A 20922-nucleotide genomic window follows, 5' to 3' on the forward strand; every position below is an offset into this window, starting at 1 on the left:
TGGGAGCTCTTTTGTTGCCCGGGATAAATGTATGCTATGCCCCACGATGCAATCTATCTTTGTGAATTCAGGTTTTTTAAAACCCCGTGGGAACTCTTTGATTTTCCGGGATAAAAAGTAACCTATGTCAATCTCCAGTAGGGCGATTGTCTAAAACCTGCATCAATCATTATTACAATCTCAATTGTTCTGATTGGCTGAATTTGTGCCATTCTTGTTGCAACAATGCATTGTGGCCAATAGTGAGCGAGCATTAACCAATCAGAGATGATTGCGATCGTGACATTGTAGCTGTCAAACAACCGCGATAGAGCCACGGGTCTTTAACCCATGCAAAAAAATCATGTCGATCTATTGCTCCGTGATAATTTTATTATTAAAATTGTGTATTAATTTTAAGATAATAATATAATTTCAAATTTGCACGCCATGGTATGGCAGATTGTGGCATGAAACAAAAACAATTATTGTAACAACTAATTGCCTACCTGCAATCACCAAATAAATCATTTAATTTGATTTGATTTTGATTCCGTAGCGACATGATTGCAAGACAAACCAATAAAAATATATGTAGTCATATTATACAAAAATCGTCCAGATACAGGATTTTTTTTATTTGTAATGGAAGCGCCCACAGAATTACACACTTTAATTACATATTATAATGTGCCTTGAGTCCATATAATACTGTCTTGGTCTTGGTATAAATATAAGTATAAAAACCGGCCAAGTGCGAGTCAGGCTCGCGCAACGTGGGTTCCGTACTACAGTCGTATTTTTTCGACATTTTGCACACTAATTCAAAAACTATGATACATAAAAATAAATAAAAATGTGTTTTAGAATGTACAGGTGAAGCCCTTTCATATGATACCCCACTTGATATAGTTATCTTACTTTGAAAATTAAAAATACTAGTTATTAGTTTATGGCCACAATTTTTTTTTGTGTGATGTAACCACAAATTCACGATTTTAAGATTTTTCTCCAAATGTCAGCTATAAGACCTACCTACCTACCAAATTTCATGATTCTAGGTCAACGGGAAGTACCCTGTAGGTTTCTTGACAGACAGACAGACAACAAAGTGATCCTATAAGGGTTCCGTTTTTCCTTTTGAGGTACGGAACCCTAAAAAGAAGAAGCAAATCTAACCCTAAACTGAAACTGCTTCAAACCCCTCTTTATGTGCATCAAACGAATATCATGTTTGCAGTAAATTACCCGACCCATTAAATTAAATTCCAACTTCATTTCAGCAGTGTAACATTTCTACAAGTGCCCACTTTGCCACACTACACAAATATGCTACACAATCTACATTTTAAAGTGCTATGACACTAAAAGCAGTTTGGACTAAGACACTACGAAGTTTACACGTTCACAGGTTTAAAATTTCACGTTCATGAGCGGGAACGTTTTATCATAGTTAAGTAGTATGAGCACATTTTGAGTGAACTATTGGCACCGATTTTTATGTCTTTCTCTAAACTAAATTTAGAGTAACTGGATCTTTTTCTTTTTAGTATTGTTAAAAAAAAGACGGAACATGAATTTTACATTTAAAGACTAAATTTTAGTGCACGCTACAAATTCAAACAATAAATTCGCGACGAAGTCGCGGTAATAAGCTAGTCTATTCAAATAAAAATATAGTAAACTGGCTGATTGACATGTCAATGCCCAACTGAGGCTGAGGGATGGGTGGAAACTATATTTTTAACTAGGACTTATCACTGACATAGCCCAATCTATCAGCAAGCTGAATTTGGCAGTGGGCAGGTCATTCATGAAGTTGTCAAAATTAGTGACATTGGACCATTTGGACGATTTTGTTTTAAAATTACTACATAGAAGTCTAAAGATTAATTTTATTGGTCTCGCTACGCTCGGAAGTCGTTTGAGTTAACTAATGTACAAAAACACAAAGCGTAAGCTAAATTACAAACTAAAACACTCTGTGAAATCCCCGAACAGCATTTAATACTGTTACGAGTAATACTCCTATCTAAAACATTAATAACTAGACAACTAAACTAGTATCTCGGATAAAGTTGAACGGGTAGTCGTTCGAACTCGTGACAACTTAAACAAACCGCAGAGGTTAGTACAGGAAAGCCAAACATTTGGCAATCCAGTACACGCATTAGCTTAACGAGGTGGTCGAGAAACTTGCCGATAGCCAACTGTTACGTGTCCTGGCCATGTCGATGTGGACATTTCTTAATGTGTACAAACATTTGCCGATACCTAGTATTATTATGTGTTCTGTGTCAATACTGAGTTAAGTATGTACACGCATTTGCTTAACGAGTTGGTCTAGAGTCTTAGCGATATCCAGCCTTTACGTGCCCCTGGCCATGTCAACGTGGACCGCGAGTAATGTGTACAAACATTTCCCGATACGTAGTACTATTATGTATTCTGTGTAGATACTAAGTTAAGTCTGTACACGCATTAGCTTAACGAGGTGGTCCAGAAACTTGCCGATAGCCAACTGTTACGTGTCCTGGCCATGTCGATGTGGACATTTCTTAATGTGTACAAACATTTGCCGATACCTAGTATTATTATGTGTTCTGTGTCAATACTGAGTTAAGTATGTACACGCATTTGCTTAACGAGTTGGTCTAGAGTCTTAGCGATATCCAGCCTTTACGTGCCCCTGGCCATGTCAACGTGGACCGCGAGTAATGTGTACAAACATTTCCCGATACGTAGTACTATTATGTATTCTGTGTAGATACTAAGTTAAGTCTGTACACGCATTAGCTTAACGAGGTGGTCCAGAAACTTGCCGATAGCCAACTGTTACGTGTCCATCGATACGATGTTTTCCATCACAGTTAAAGCAAGATATAGATAACTATACCCATGCAAAAATCACGTCGATCTGTTGCTCCGTTGCGACGTGATTAAAGGGCAAACCAACAGGCAACAAACCAACAAACAAACACAATTTCGCATTTATAATAGAGGTAGTGATAGCTTTAGCCAATAGTGCTTTTGCCACTGACATTGCGTCAACAGAAAATTATAATATTATGGGTACCTTCAAGACAAGAGTGAATAGGCATCTTCTAGGCAAGCGCGCTCCATCTTGAGTCTGATTGCACCCAAGCCCTAGTCTATAAATTAAAAAAACCCCCTTTATCCTAACTGAGATTCAAACCTTCGCATAAACGCTGAAGTGCGCTCCACTAGGCTATAGAAGGCTATAGAAAACTTGCTTACCCCTTCGCTTTGATACCACACAGTTCCCTAAGTACACTGAAGTTGGTAACTTAGTTATCGTGAACCGCAGTCGGTTCCGAAGGTGCCTTCGCTAAGGATTTGTTATTGTTGGCTTGGTAAATATGGCATGACAGTTTGTGTTTACTATTAGAGGGCATGACCTACATATGTCAGCTTATATTAATAACTAGGTGATGCTCGCGATTTCGTCTTCGAGGATATACATATTATGTCTAAATAATCAGTTAGCTCAACGGTTGAAGGAGCGGACTGAAAACCGAAAAGTCCCCGGTTCAAACCCACCCCGTAGCACTATTGTCGTACCTACTTCTAGCACAAGCTTACGCTTAATTGGAGGGGTAAGGGGAATATTAGTCAGCATAATAAATTTGGCTTATATTCTTTAAAAAAAAAAAAAACTAGCTGCCCCGGCGAACTTCGTGCCGCCTAACAGTCGATTCTTTTTCAGGATTTTTTTTTTTAATTTCTTTCCGTAAGAACCATTCTCGTACTTCAAGGAATATTATAAAAAAGAATTAGCGAAATCGGTTCAGCTGTTCACGAGATTTGCGTTCAGCAACGCATTTAGCGATTCATTTTTATATATAGAAGATAAAAAAAGAGATGGGTAAAACTTACACTTATGAATTTAATAAGTACCTAATTAGAATAGTAGTGACGTAATGTTGATAATAAATCTACGTGAGTTCTAAACGCGCCTGTCTGAGAAAAAATACAAAAACTCCAAAAACTTGATGTGAGACAACTATTTTAAAGGGCTATTTTAATGTTGGGTCAATTCCAATCTCTCTGCCGTCGTAGTGACATGATTCACAATAGCATGGAATCAATTTGGTCTAGATTTATCGGGCTAGCACAATGTTGGCTAAGTGATCGATTGGCTTCGGACGACAGGTAGAGTGTGCGGTTTTGAAATTTGGCGTGCTATTTATGTTTTAATATAAACTGGATGAAATGGAGCAAACTTTAATAGCAAGGCTAGTTTTAGCATACGGCTAATGTGCAAAATGTAATGACGAATCCTTCAGAGCCTCGATAGCTCAACGGTTAAAGGAGCGGACTGAAAACCGAAAGGTTGCCAGTTCAAATCCCACCCGTTGCACTATTGCCGTACCAGTCCTACCACTTGGCTAATATTCTTTTAAAAAAAATCCCAACCCATATTATAAATGCAAAAGTGTGTTTTTTTGCTGGTTTGTCCTTCAATCACGGCGCAACAGAGCTATGGATCGACGTGACTTTTTGCATGGGTATATTCAAAGACCTGGAGAGTGACACAGGCTACTTTGTATCCCTGAAAATTAAAGAGTTCCCAGGGGATTTTTAAAAACCTAAATCCACTAATGACTAAGCTAAAACACTTGAGATAAGCCGGGCGTGAGATAAGTATAATGGAAACGCACAACAGACGCAAACGTTTAAGTGCGGAAACCAGCCCAGAGTGAAGAAAAGAAGACGTATAATGGAAATCACTCATGATAGTTTAAACGCTAAAATACCATACACAATTCTTAAAAAATATAAGTACTTACTTACTAAAATGAAAAATAAATTACATGATACAATTAGGAAAGCAAATTAAGTGAATGTAAAATTATCCGCACAATTCCTTTAAGCTTGGAAAATCTCGGAAAAGTGAAGGAATCAGTTTAATTCATGAACAAGCCGAGCTCTCTTCGAATTCCGCTTAATATTTAATGCTATGAATAATTTTCTCGCTTGCAACAAAGTTTGGATCCGTGGAATGTGTGTGGAATTAATTATTTTGGAAACCAGCGTTTGAGGCTCGGAGTAGAGTTTCTGGAATACCAATATTATTGTCTCTTTTATTGTTCGACGTTAGATAAGAATAGAATGGAATAGAATTTATTAGTATCCGTATTATAATTAATGTGTGTGTTTGTTGATTCTGACTGACCTGCCCCCTAATTGTGTAAGAATAACCATTTCATGGCTATCGCAATCGTCAAGAAATTCTGCCATTTAATTGGTTGATTCGCTGTTTACATTTTTTCACAGCCAATCAAAGGGCAGAATTCTTGACGATTGGGATAGCCATGAAATGGTTATTCTTACACAATTGGGGGGCTGATTCCACGCGGACGAAGTCGCGGGCATCAAGCTAGTAAAAAGAAATTAAGAAGCTATATATACGGTTCATGAGATATAGCCCGCTGACAGCCCGCAGACTAAAAATGGGGTAAACTTGGAGTTATAAGTAAATAGATACCTATTAACACTTAAGGCCACCCGTGAAGCCGGGACGAGGCGGAATAAATATTGATGCGAGCATAACGAGCCGTACCTAATGTGTTTTACATGACTTCATAAGTACATGAGTACGGACTAAACTTGGTTAACGAAGCGTAATACCGGCTTGTCTGCTAATTCCAGGGTAGCGGGTAATTTCAATACTTAACGAAAAATACTATATGTTTACTAGCTTATGCTCGCGACTTCGTCCACGAGGGCTGCACAAATTTCAAACCCCTATTTCACTAGAATTTCTTTCACCTAGAACTTTCACAAATTCCTTTCTTAGCGGATGCCTACATCATAATAGCTATGTGCATGTCAAATTTCAGCCCGATCCGTCCAGTAGTTTGAGCTGTGCGTTGATAGATCAGTCAGTCAGGCAGTCACCTTTTGCTTTTATATATATTGCTATTATATTACACTAGCTGATGCCCGCAACTTCATTCGCGTGGATTTAGGTTTTTAAAAATCCCGTGGAAACTTTTTGATTTCCCGGGATAAAAAGCAACCCATGTCACTCTCCAGGTCTTTAACTATACCCATGAAAAAAATCACGTGGATCCGTTGCGACGTGATTGAAGGACAAATCAACAAACCAATAAACCAACAAACAAACACACTTTCGCATTTATAATATAGGGTACTGATTACCTATGTATCAAGCCGTGATAGCCTAGTGGTCAGGACCTTCGCCTCCTAATCGGAGGTCGGGGGTTCGAGCACGTACCTCTAACTTTTCGGAGTTATGTGCGTTTTAAGTACTTAATTGAATATCACTTGCTTTAACGGTGAAGGAAAACATCGTGAGGAAACCTGCACGCCTAAGAGTTCTCCATAATGTTTTCAAAGGTATGTGAAGTCTGCCAATTCGCATGTAAAATATGTGCTTAATATGAACCGCCTTAATATGAACCAGCTTACTATAGTACGCGACAGGTCGAGATGGCAATCGGGGTGGGGACGCCCCGCACACCCGCACTGCCCCCGCGCTAATCAGGTGCGGGATAGCGCGGATGACGTGCGGGTGTGCAGGGCGTCCCTCCGCCTCATACCCCGATTGCCATCTGTTCCTGTCGCGTACTATACCTACCTACGGGCGATTAGTCGAGTTATGTTCAAAGAAGATTATTCGACAGTACGTGAAAGTTAGGCGGGTGGGCTTTGTACTGTGTACTGGGATACATATCCCAAAAGCCTACCATAGACTACCGAATATAATCGGTCCTAAAAAATTCGATGAGAATTGTCGTAATATTGTGTTGTACTCGTAGATCAACGCACAGCTCCAATTAGTGGACGGAAATTTGGCATGCAGATATCTATTATGACGTAGACATCCGTCAAGAAAGGATTTTTGAAAATTTAACGGCTAAGGGCGTAAAATAGAGGTTTGGAATTTGTGAAGTTTACTGGTCGTACATACCTACGGCTATTATCTTTTCTTTATGTTTTTGACATTGTATTCTTACCGAAATATATGAATTCATTTGATTGCTTATTACTTATTTTAACAAATTAATTTTATTTTATTTCATTTTACCGATTTAAAACGTTCAAAGTGTACTATGGCATTATCATCAATACTGTGTATGTAATAACTTTGAATTAAATATTTAACTTTGACTTTGACTTCTGAGAGAGAGAGAGAGAGAGAGAGAGAGAGAGAGAGAGAGAGAGAGAGAGAGATAAGAATTACCTACGCGTCCTAGTAGCAAGAAATTTCTGTACCTGGATGGTTAGGTACTATTAAGTATTCTATGGTTAAATTAGACAATACTATTCAAAAGTCACCGACTGATAAAAATCGGACGTCTGTGCTAGGTTGGGAGGAAAACTGTTTGGGACAGCACGTAGGCGTTATATTAAAAAGAATTGTATTTGTAAGCGTTGTACGCTCCGTAAAGCGTAGGCACAACATTTTTTTCTCTTTTTACATCCAAATAAAATAAAAAACCGGTCAAGTGCGAGTCAGACTCGCGCACTGAGGGTTCCGTACTACTATCGTATTTTGTCGACATTTTGCACGATAAATCAAAAACTAAAAATAAATAAAAATCTGTTTTAGAACGTATAAGTAAAGCCCTTTCATATGATACCCCACTTGGTATAGTAATCTTACTTTAAAATTAAAATAGCAATATTTGTTCATGAAAACATTTTAATTTTTTTCTTGTGGTGTAGCCAATAATTCACGGTTTACAGATTTTTCCTCTTATGTCTGCTATAAGGCCTGTTTCATGATTCTAGGTCAACGGGAAGTACCCTATAGGTTTTCTTGACAGACGGACAGACAAACAGACAGACAGACAACAAAGTGATCCCATAAAGGTTCCGTTTTTCCTTTTGAGTTACGGAACCTTAAAAATAGAGTGGATATAATATTGGTAGGCATTTTCTTTCCTGGGAATAATGTTTAAGGATCAAAGTAAACAATACATAATTGATGACCTGCATCGTATAAAAAACAATAATTTATCGTTACATGCTTGTTTACTTGGTAAAGCGAGTAGAACGAAACCTGTCCTATATTATTATAAGATAACCTAATTCAAAGTTATTAATAAGTCTATTACATTACCATACTTAAAATAATTAATTAATGCCTTAGACGGGTCAATTTACTATAGGTAGGTTTACAATTTACTATATTTTTAATAATAACTAAACACGTAAGTTAGTTACACGTTATATAAGTAAACAATAATAATTTTGACGATAAGTTACTAGTGATATTACAATAAGTTATGTTCTGTAATTACTTATTATGTCACTAGTTCCTAAAATACCGTAATATAAGGCTTAAAATAATAAATTATCTGGGTTCGTATCTTACGTTATTATGGAGTTTTACAAAACAAAAGTACATACTTATTCTAAATTTTTACTAAATCATGCCCGCGAGTTCATTCGGATAGCTATTATTATGTAGGCATCCGCTAAGAAAGAATTTTTCAAAATTCAACCCCTAAAGGGGTAAAATAGGATTTTTAAATTTGTGTAGTCCACGCGGACGAATTTACGGGAATCAGCTAGTGTTAATTATGTAGTAAACAAGCACAGAACTGGTTAGTTTAATTATTAGGAAGCACTAATTTAATTAAATGCTGAATTAGAAACACATAACACTAATGTAGGGTTTACTTAACCATTAGTATAAGGTTAAATTGTATATGTTAACGAATTAATTAGCGAGTTAAAGCTTCTTAGCATAAACTAAGTCTGATTCAATTAATGGATTCCATTTAATACGACCAGATTGAATTATATACTACAATTACCAAGCTAATGGGTAGTAGGTAGATATACAGTGGTTTTAGGGTTCCGTACCTCAAAAAGAAAAACGGAACCCTTATAGGAACCCTTTGTTGTCGAAAACGAAATGATCCTATAAGGGTTCCTTTATTCCTTTTGAGGTATGGAACCCTAAAAAACACACTGTATAGAAATTGTGATAGCCTAGTGGTTAGGACGTCCGCCTTCAATCGGAGGTCGGGGGTTCGATCCCGGGCACGCACCTCTAACTTTTCGGAGTTATGTGCGTTTTTTATAATTAAATATCACTTGCTTTAACAATGAAGGAAAACATCGTGAGGAAACCTGCAAGCCTAAGAGTTCTCCATAATATTCTCAAAGGTATGTGAAGTCTACCAATCCGAATATGGCCAGCGTGGTAGACCAAAACCCTTCTCACTCTGAGAGGAGACCCGTGCGGCCGTGTTCTGTAGTGAACCGGCGATAGGTTGATCATGATGATGATAGAAATTGTCGGTTTAAATAGAAATCGTCTGTTCAAGTCAGCCTTGTTTATTTAAATTGGCAACTATTGGCGACTGAAACTATTGAAAATCTTAAATCTCAGAGAAAGTCTCGTTTAAAAGAAATGCGACTACAATTATTCGATTCGAGCTGCTTCGCAATAGAAATTACTATTGCCCAATAAATTAGGACGCCTTTAAGATTTTCAGTTTCAGTCTAGGAAAATATATTTAAACTAGCTGATGTCCGCGACTTCGTCCGCGTGGATTTAGGTTTTTAAAAATACCGCGGAAACTCTTTGATTTTCCGGAATAAAAAGTAGCCTAAGTCACTCTCCATGTCTTTAACTATACCCATACAAAAAATCACGTTAATCGGTTGCTTCGTTGCGACGTGATTGAAGGACAAACCAACAAACCAACAAATAAACACACTTTCTCATGTATAATAAGGGTACTGATATCTAATACTCCAATGCCTTCAACATGATCTTTGGACCACGGAATTGTTCTAAGAAAAGCTTACCCGAATTTCACGCAGGCGAGACTGAACTGAACGGGTACTGATTTAAAATTTTCCAATTATTTCTGTGAGTTTAAAAGCAGTTAGTTGAGCAGTTACTTTAATTAAGTACTTCGTTGGTTTAATGGCTAGCATGTTGACTGCGTATGACGATATCGGGTAGGGTCAAAAATAGCTAGTTTAAGTATGGTTTTTTTTCCAGCGTATTTTCTCCTGACCCCTGGCAACGCAGGCCTCAGGTAGCACGTAAGCGTTCAGTTTGTGCCTGATCTCGCTCTGGTCGTGTCAGTTTGCCTTCCCATCGGATTAACCATCAGAACAAAAAGAATATAGATAGTGCACCTTTGTTTGCGCAAATAATTGTGCACTATATCTCTCGCATACATAGCTAATCTCTGTAGAGATTCGTCCGCCGCGCGCTGCGACCGACATTAAAACTTTTTGGTATACAACTTTCGGAACTATATTATTATTACAAAAGCGGAGATGGAGATGTACAGTAGCCGGCAAGAAATATTGTACGTCGACCTTTAGAATGAGATTTCGGCTTTGTAGAGCGTTGTCTCTGTCACTCATACCTTTGTGACATTTTGTCGGTCTCGGCGACAGAGACGACGCTCTCCAAAACAGCTACCTCTTTCTAAAGGTCGTTGTACAATATTCCTTGCCGGCTATTACTACGCAGAAGACATATACCTAGCGGTGTTACTAATTTATGACGGTTTCTACTACGAGTAGATAAGTCGATTTTGTGTTTCCCCTCTTTGTTTATAAAGATTATTAGTTTTGTCTTTAGACATTGACTTATAATACTAGGTATAGACAAGGGCTCACAAACGAATTGACATCTCTCAAGTGGCCTGGTTTGCACACATATACACATCTATGTTTCTTATTACGAAATGTAGATTAGTTACTAGTTAGTTACACAATAGTAGTGATACAGTATACACTAATTTTGACGAAAGTCATTGAAGGCTTGCATCCCGGAGACGGCCATACAGTAAGTAAGTACTTTTTATAATTTTTTAGTGTTTTACCTACACTTCAAGGAAATTACTAAATAATTTTAAATACATATCAAAAATTGCGTAACCGGCAGGAATCGACGACAGACGCTTCAGTACTGAGAGAACATACGTATCACAAATTTCGTCACTGGCGGTAAGCGAAACCGTGGCAGAGTTGGTCAAGGCATCGGGTGCGAACCCAGAAGATGCAGGTTCGATTCCTGCCGGTTACGCAATTTTTGATATGTATTTAAAATTATTTAGTAAGTAAGTACTTTTTATCCTGAAAAACAAAAAAGTTCCCACAGGATTTTGAAATAATAAATCCACGCACACGATGTCTAATAAAACAACTAATGTTGACTATCTACTGAAAGGCGAATAAGGGACAAAGGAGGAAATTATTGGTTTAGGAAATAAAACATTGATTATACTAACTCCAATATTATTAAAAGAGACAATAAGAGCCATGAATGAAATGTAATTGAATAAAAATAACATTGTTCAATATGATATACGGAGGACTATAGAAACTGTTATTCTTCCGAATTCATTCATTGGATAAAAAACCAGAGATTGAAGATATAATAGCGAACAACTTTTTTTTAAAGAATGTTAGCCAAGTTCATCATGATGACTAATATTCCCCCTTCCCCTCCAACTAAGCGTAAAGCTTGTGCTAGGAAAAGGTACGACAATATGGCAACGAGTGGGATTTGAACCGGTAATCTATCAGAATTCAGTCTGCTCCTTTAACCGTTGAGCTAATGAGGCTGAAATGAAATCATTTAATTTTGCTAAATGTGAGTAGTAAATGATCGTACATACATAGATGGTCCTGTAGCTTTCAGATTTTGCCATTTATGTATGGCGTGCAAAATATGTGGTACTTACAATAAAAAAAAATTTAAGAAAAAAACAAATAGAAATGACCACGACAGTAAAATTTTAAAAATGGTTACACTACTTCCTTAATTTATCAATTTGTCAATAAGATGAAATAAAAATCTATATTTAAGAAAAAAAAAAACAGCTAAAATTTCAAGTAGGTAATCTACAAGTTTCGATTATATTTGATTTGACCTGAGTTATTGGCATAATATAGCGAGTTTGTCCTTTCATACTTTACTACCTGATTTTTTTATCAATAATTATTACAGGTTAGCCCTTGACTGCGATCTCGTCTGGTCATAAGTGATGATGCCATCTAAGATGAACGCGGGCTGACATGGAAGAAGTATGGCAGTTTTATTAACCCTTATATGATTCCCGGCATACATTGCAATGTAGCTCATGCACCCTCTTACTATCCTATCTATAAAACTTTCCGCAAGTATCAACAACAATTACTATAATAATTTTAGCTCGATTAGATGAACAAAACTGATAGACAGACAAAATATACGGAATACGACAGAAAGGTACAAATTATAAACACGGTATCATGAAAATCATTTCGTGGATGGATATTTATAGCTTAAATCTTTTTGCCCAAAAAGAATCCCCAAATAGTGATAAATAGTCACAAAAATCATAGACAAAACATTTATTTCTTGTTACCCTAGTGACATAAAACCTTCCTTAGCCTACAATTCCTATTTTTGTCTCTATTTTTATGTCTTTAATCCTCTTAGCTTGGTAACATTTTTCTAAATCGGTTTAGCTTTCAAGAAAATGACGGGAACAATGTTACAACGGAGAATGTTGGAAAAAGTCCAATGCTAAAAAAATAAAAGAAGCGTTGACTACAACTTAGAAGAAATAGAAAGTTTTTACATTAACCGTATGGCTGGAAGAAAAGTTATTTTTATCTTTCTTAATATTCTTGCTGACAATTTTACTTTTAACAGAATTCTGAAAGAGTGATGTTCTTAATTCAACGTTAGTACTGAGGACTTGTTTTTTTTCATAATTATTCACCATCATCATCAACCGATAGTAAGTAAAGGCACATAGTTCGAAAAACCAATCGATGTTGGGGTCCCAAGATGCTGGAACAGCAATCTTGCACTGGAAAGCACAGCATTGGAAGACTTCCCAGTAGGTAGACAGATGACATCAAATGAGTCGCATAGAGCCGCTGAATCTAAGCGATGCAAGACCATACAAGAGACCTATGTCCAGCAGTGGACGTCTATCAGTTGATGATTATGAAAAAACTTTACACTGAAATTAGCAAATTGGAATGCAGTCATTGCAAATAGGGTATTTTATTAGTTTACATCTTAAATATATAAAAGAAAAAGGTAACAGTCTGATCTATCAACGCACAGCTCAAACTACTGGATGGATCGGGCTGAAATTTGGCAAGCACATAGCTATTATGACGTAGGCATCCGGCAAGAAAGGATTTTTGAAAATTCAACCCCTAAGGGGGTGAAATAGGGGTTTGAAATTTGTGTAGTCCACGCGAATGAATTCGCGAGCATAAGCTAGTTTCTACTATAATTACTATACCCCGATTAAAAATATCAAGCTACAATGATATCAGTTTATTTTTTTATTATTATAGTTTTAGAGATATTGCTTTAGTAAATATTAATATATTATAGGTATTGCGAAAAAGAGAATCATATTTCAATAGAGCGTATTTGTAGAAATATAAGTTTCTACGGTTGTATTTACATTATGAATTGAACAAACGTTATTCTAACTTGTTTTACAGAATATCTTTGCTGAAAATTTTAAATTATTGTATTATTTTAGGATACAGTCTTGTTTTTATTGAACAAATCAATGAATGCATGACGTGTATTATTATAGTTTAAAAAAATATACAAACAACCTTACTACTAAGGTTGTAGGTAGTTTATATATTTTTTTAAACTATAATAATATGTAAATGCATTCATTATTTCATAAATCTCAATAGAATAAAAAAATACAGATATATAATACATTATGTAGATTTAAGTTAATTCAGTGGAACATGATATCCTAATCTAAATTGACAGCTCCGGGTCTAAAAGTAGAACCAATCTACTTGCTTCGTCAATTTTCTACGAAAATGATATATAGGTATGACTTTCAGCCCCTGTCAATTCAGTTTAAGATTTGCATTCAACTGAAATAGCACTAATATAAATACTTTGGAATTCTATCAAATATATTTTGATCCAGCTTCAAAGGAATTATGGTCTATCATAACTATGTTGTAGCTAAATATAATTAAAAAAAACTAGTTCCCTTTTGCTTCATCTAAGTGAAGAGAATAGTAGAAAAATGTTGTTCAAATTGTTTGTATTGCTGTAGTATGGCCCTAAATAGTTTGTTTGCGAATAAAAAAAAGCATCTAAATTAAATTAGATAATTATGTAAAAAACCAAATAATTATTTTCATTCTTTTAGTATAAAAAACTACAATTAAAAAACTAAATTGTCTTGTAACAAGTTTTTATTTATAAAATGTGTATTATTTTTAAGTACTTACCTACTAGTTTTTTCAAGGTTTTTATAGACAAACGATACGTCACACACGTTACGACAAAAATTCGAAATAAAAACCAAAACCGTTGTCATATTATTACAAATACTAGGTATTTCTATCTACAAGTACAATTCGTCGTCCATTTTCATCCCTGTAGGTACCTAAAATATAATGAATATTCATTTCATCCGCACACAAAAAAACAAACAGCCAAACTCAGCATCCTAATTAAAAATACACAACTAACCTGTAAAATGGAAAGGTCATCGCCGGCTGCGGCAAATTTTACGAGAACAAAACATCATAATCAACATTGTAGCACTCGCACATTTTTTTTGCACCACTCAGAATTTTTAACACAATATTCACTGTTGTAATCACTCACTGGAATTATGATTCTGACAAAGTTCGATCGTAGACAGTTCGTAGCATCCGTAGCGGTACATAGCGTGCGTAGCGGTCGGCGTAGATCGAGTGACTGCTACGCCGGCATGGGAAACGCGCAAGTCCGAACCTAAGATCGGCAAACTTAATCTAGTAAAACCAAGAAAGTTTCACGTACTAATCACGATTTGTTTATATCAAGATGGTTACACTTTCATTGACTCAAGAATCACTTCAGTATTTAGATTTAATTTTTATTATGTCTTTCAACGTCTGCGATGACATATGGATCCGAGATATGGTCGCTAACTAAGAAAAATCAGAGTCACTCAGCGGGCGATGAAGGGAGATATGCTTGGAGTTACTCTACTCTACTCTACTCTGATCAAATCAGAAATGAAGAGATCCATAGATAGGAGACCCAGAATAACCAACATAACTCAACGCGTTGCGAAGCTGAAGTGGCAATGGGCAGGGCACATAGTTTGAAAAACCGATAGATATTGGGGTCCTAAGGTGCTGGAATGGTGACATCGCACCAGAAAACGCAGCGTTGGAAGACCCTTCACTAGGTTGGCAGATCGCATCAGCCGTCGAGAGAGAGAGCATCCAGAGAGCCTCTGGATTTGGAATCCAGTTATTTGAAAAGAAATGCTATCGCAAATTTTTATCGTATTTAGTTCAAAAACCAGCGCCGTTAATATTTCACGCAAAAAAGTTCGTGCCGGGATAAAATAACCGACAAATTATAAAAGCATCTCATCTTAATTGTCTCTTTTCTTTCGTTAAAAAACTTCCATAAGTTTCTTTCAGGATTTGACACGCTTCGTTACACAAAAAACTGAGATCAAGTGCGAGTGGGAGTCCCACTTTGAGAGAGTTCCGTACCTCATTGGCTTCAGTAGGTAATTCTTACATTAAAAATTGGTATGAATGTTGGGAATGCCAATATTGACTGGAGTCAGTACCCTTATTATAAATGCGAAATTGTGTTTGTTTGTTGGTTTGTTGGTTTGTCCTTCAATAACGTCGCAACGGTGCAACGTATTGACGTAATTTTTTGCATAGGTACCTATAGATAAAGACCTGGAGAGTGACATAGTCTACTTTTTATCCCAAAAAATCAAAGAGTTCCCACGGGATTTTTAAAAAACCTAATCCCACGCGAACGAAGTCATGGGCATCAGCTAGTATAATATAATTTATGTCCCATAGTATCAAATAAGCTTTATTGTGATTTATAGAGCAGCTTGCAACTATTTATTCGCTGTATAAAACATCTTGCTTAAAGCTATTTATAAAACAATTGGTCCTTGATGCACTGACAGACGTATATCAAAGTTATTCTATAACAGCCGTACTCAGAGTCGCTTAATCGTTACTTAACTTTAGTTAAAACGAGACAGATCTATATCTCTCACATAAATCTGTCTCGTTTTAACTAAATCTTAAGTAACGATTAGCGACTCTCAGTACAGATTTAACAGTTACATTTTTAAAGTATTAAGTAGAGAACCTTAAAAAACGAAAAATAAAGATCCTTAAAAATATTCGTTTAACGAGAATGGGGTGGGGCGTGAAATAGATTTATTAATACTTTGTGTTATTTATACCCCAACTTGCTGACACTGAATTATATTATGAAACCCTAATGGCCCGTTTTTGTTTTTGCAAAGTTTTCTAACGAGCAAGAGGAAGTATGAAAATGTTATTGCTGTTAAAAACTATCTTCGTACTTTTTGTCTGGTGGGAGGCTTCGGCCGTGGCTAGTTACCACTCTACTGGCAAAGCCGTGCCGCCAAGCGATTTAGCGTTCCGGTACGATGCCGTGTGCCAAAGGGGCATGGGTTTCATAAAAACTGCCATACCCCTTCCAGGTTAGCCAGCTTCCATCTTAGACTGCATCATCACTTACCACCAGGTGAGATTGCAGTCAAGGGCTAACTTGTATCTGAATAAAATAAAAAATAAACTAACATTCGTACTTCGTTTAACTAAGACTTAGTTCCAGGTGGGGGGTTTGTGGCCTAGTTGGGACAACGATTATGCTGGGTAAGCAACGTTGATCCAAGTCGATAACAGGATTTCCATTCCACTCCATCGGCTTGTATGCGTCCAAAGCTGGGCATTGGTTAAATATAAGGTAGCGACTCCCAACTATTATTAAGCCTCCAAGAAAGATTTTTTAAACATTAATTAATTATATATATAACTAGCTTCTGCTCGCGGCTTCGCCCGCGTGGCCTATAGGAAACAAATGGCGTTTCATCCCTTTGGGGTGGGGGGATTTTCTCATAGTAGATTGTTAGCTGACACCTAACCTCAAGAAAAAACCTACTTTACAAATTTCAAGTTACTAACTAACTTTCATCCCCTATTTTCCACCCTATATGGGCCAATTTTACAAAAATCCTGAAACACGTATTTCTTTATTTGTGACCGAAAACCCAAATACCAATTTTCATGCAAATAACTTGAATAATGGCGGACTTTCATACAAACTTCTATCCTCCATTTAACCCACTTAGGGGTGGAATTTCGAAAAATCCTCTCTCAGTGGATACCTACTCTTTACAAAGAATAGACCCTCCAAATTTCATGTCTTTAGGACCAGCGGTTTAGGCTGTGCGTTGATATCTATGTCAGTCAGTCAGTCAGGACTTTGAATTTTATATATTTATATTATAATAAAGTCTATTCTTACAAGTAGGCTAGTAGATTCTTAGTTATTATGAAAAAACTTAGATTGTTAAGTTGTTCGGATGTTTAAAAGGTTGTTTAGACTTCAGCTCAAGTTTACGACAGTCTTTGAAAGACGATTCTCCTTAAATTAGAAGTGCCAGCTGGCTTCCGCCAAAACAAGGGTGTCTTTGAGAAAGTTTATTTCAAAATAAACAAACTTATGGAGTTTTATGTTTTATTATTTCATAAGAAAACTTGCTTATGCTCGCGACTTCGTCCGCGTCGACTACACACGACAAAACCTAATTTATTCTTCCCTACATACACGCGAGCGAAGCCGCGGGTAATAGCTAGTCCAATATAATACGGTATTTGACAACTAGTCAAATCAGTAACTTTTTATTAAACGTCAAAACGCGCGCTTAGTATGCGAGATTCTATGAAATACCGGTGTGTGACGTCACAATCATTAATTGACGTGTTTTTTTAGTTTAATCGATAATTTAAAATAGTTATTACACTTAAAACCAACAAAAGACGTGGATTTTACGTATTTTGGAAAACCCTCTATTTAATAATCACTGAGAAATAATTTATTTTTGATGTAGTCAAACACCCAATTAAGGTGACGCAGGACGCTCGACCGAAATTGGCAGCGCACGTGGGTAACATGTTTGCTTTTCACTTGACATTGTATGAGAAAGTTGAGAGGCACGATGATTTTCATTGAAATCAAGCGCGCGAGCGAAAAGGGTTTAGGAAAAGTATTTTTGAGAAAAAACTGCTGAATTTATGTTTGCAAAGTAAAGTTATTTCAACTAATGAATAAATAAACAACGTCTAATGATAAATTGTTTTAGAATTTTCATATCCCTAATCTTATTTATTTACGCCCAAAGTTGTCATTAATTTAGTGTTAAAATAGGAATCTTTTGAGCCTCGTAACTTTTAAATCAATATTTTTTTTCAATGTTTTATTTATCAATAAACCTAGATAATGACGAGATAAATCGATATAATTCTTAGTTTTGTGCGTACATTGTGGCTAATTCCGTTGTACACAATCTCTAAACTAATCTAAAATGGCACGTCTAAATCTATTGCTATCCCTTTCATAATGTTGCTTGCGGAAAAGGATAGCACTAGATTTAGACCTGCAAATTTAGTTTAGTTTAGAGTTTGTGTACAAGAGAATCGGCCCCAATATCGAATATTGTTGTATTTTCCCTCCTACGTTTGTATGGAGAAAGCACCGAACTGAGCTACCTTAAGAGCCAGTTTTAGCAATTACTTAAGCATTTATAAACTCTGTGTGTAAGGAGTACTACACTAAATAAATCTATCTAAGTGAATGGTATCGCTCGGGAACATACCCGCTGACAGATCCAATTTCACAGTAATTGTCTGTCTCTTACTCTTTCAGTTACACTTGAGTGTCTACATATTAAATAGTAGATTAAAATTATATTCTATTACACCACCAGCTTATTCCTGCGACTTCGTCGGCGTGGACAAATTTCAAATCCCTATTTTACCCCTTTAGGAGTTGCATTTTGAGGCAAGCTATTTAATGCGGATGTATTAGGGCAGGTGAGTCTTAGAGTGCCGAACCGGTACGTGTGGCGGAGGCGCAGGCCGCCGCTGCTGGCGTTGCCGCAAGGGCGCACCAATTTGCTCAGAAAGGCGCCGCTGGCGCGCGCGCTTTGCACTCTAAACGTCGTGGCGGAGCGGATCGACCTGTTTTGTTGCACTCTGAGTGAACTCACAAGGACTGCGATGTGGTCTATATGTTATGATAGTAATAAATAATTATATTAGGTTCGTAAGTAATTCTTTTGAATGTTAGTTTAGGTTTATATGTATTTATTTTAAATTTCAGGTCAGTCTTCAGGCTGTGGTAGTAATTAATAATAAGTATATAGGTATTTTTCAAAATGTTACATTAGATATAATTTTTTTTAAGAAGTGCATATTATGTTACACTAGCGTATTAGGAATAAGCCTGTAAAGCTAGATGTAAGTGTTGCAAATAAAAAAAAAAAAAAAAAAAATTCAAAAATCCTTTTTAACGGATGTCTTCATCATACGGATGGCACAATTTTGCAATGGCTCGCCGTGGCTTCAATGTACGCGAGCCTTAATGGAGGACCAAGTAAGCTGCTGATGCAGTAATTCTAGGAACGGCTTAGAAAGCTTTGTCTTGTAGCATGTCAGGGAAAGCTGTGTGCTGAAGTTCTGACAGCCATAATTTCCCAGCAACCATTATGGTACGGAACATCTGCTGCTATTATCCTATTTGATATCATAGTACAGTACCCGGCAGGAAATATTGTACACTAGCTGATGCCCGCGGTTTCGTCCGCGTGGAATTAGGTTTTTTAAAAATACCGTGAGAACTCTTTGATTTTCCGGGATAAACAGAAGCCTATATGTCACTCTCCGTCTTTATCTATACCCATGCAAAAATCACGTCAATCCGTTGCACCGTTGCGACGTGATTGAAGGACAACCAACAAACAAACACACTTTCGCATTTATACTGTGTAATAAGGGTACTGATCGACCTTTAGAAAGAGCCTAGTGGTTTCGTAGAGCTTTGTCTCTGTCGCTGAGACCGACAAAATACTAATTGTATTTTGTTCATTAACACATTTAAAAATTGTGATGTAATTCACGGATTTCGGATTTTTCCCCTTACGTCTGCTATAAGACCTGCAAACATGATTCTAGGTCAACGGAAAGTACCCTCTAGGTTTCTTGACAGACACGACAGACAGACAGACAAAGAAGTGATCCCATAAGGGTCCCTTTTTTCCTTTTGAGGAACGGAGCCCCAAAAAATAAGATGAATTTCATGAAATATATTCTGTCAACGTAAAGTCGTAAACGCATAACAAGTTTCAACCGAGGCTAAAAATCCCGAAATAAGGCTAAACGTGACTTAAACACGGCCATTTCAGCAATAACAACACAACATACATACACACATACATACAATATGTATACCTACATACATACATACAGGCCGACAGACAGACAACGAAGTGATCTACTTAGCATTTCTTAGTTCCTTGCAAGTAACGGAGCCCTAAAAAATAAGATGAAATTCATGAAATATAATATCATGTCAACGTAAACCGAGTTTCGAGGTTAAAAATCCCGAAATAAGGCTAAACGTGACTTAAACACGGCCATTTTAGCAGCCGCAATATGTCACATCATTAAAATGTACTTATTCTCTTTTGTGTGAGCAAAAGCTGGAAAAATCCTAATGTATTTTGAAAATAAGCTCACCGGTTTTTTTATTCAAATTTTTGTTCTGCTTCAGGAAGGAAGTGCCCTTTGAAAATTTCAAAAGGCACCTCCTTGCCAAATTGTAAAGAAATTATTAAATTGTGTGTGTGCAAAATAAAGAAATTGTACAGAAATTAATATGTATATCTTTATAATATATAAGGAAAACGTGACTGACTGTCTGATCGATCAACGCACAGCTCTACTGGACGGATCGGGCTGAAAATTGGCATGCAGATAGCTATTATTAAGTGGGTAAAAGGGGTTTGAAATTTGTGTACTCCACGCGAAAGTCGCGGGCATAAGCTAGTTAAATAAATAATTAATGTAAAC

At 36.6% G+C, this 20922-nt stretch overlaps 1 protein-coding gene across 1 annotated transcript in view; it reads right to left on the reverse strand.

Moving 5' to 3' along the window:
* The window catches only part of LOC117989982 (zwei Ig domain protein zig-8-like), a 116567-nt gene extending 101853 nt beyond the window's left edge, over nucleotides 1-14714 (reverse strand). The window contains exon 1 of the mRNA XM_034977398.2: nucleotides 14477-14714. The gene's annotated coding sequence lies outside the window, so the exon portion shown is untranslated. The remainder of the gene's footprint in view (nucleotides 1-14476) is intronic.
* Nucleotides 14715-20922: the final 6208 nt, after the last annotated feature.

Source organism: Maniola hyperantus, chromosome 17 (assembly GCF_902806685.2).
Source record: "Maniola hyperantus chromosome 17, iAphHyp1.2, whole genome shotgun sequence".
Taxonomy (NCBI): Eukaryota; Metazoa; Arthropoda; class Insecta; order Lepidoptera; family Nymphalidae; genus Maniola; species Maniola hyperantus.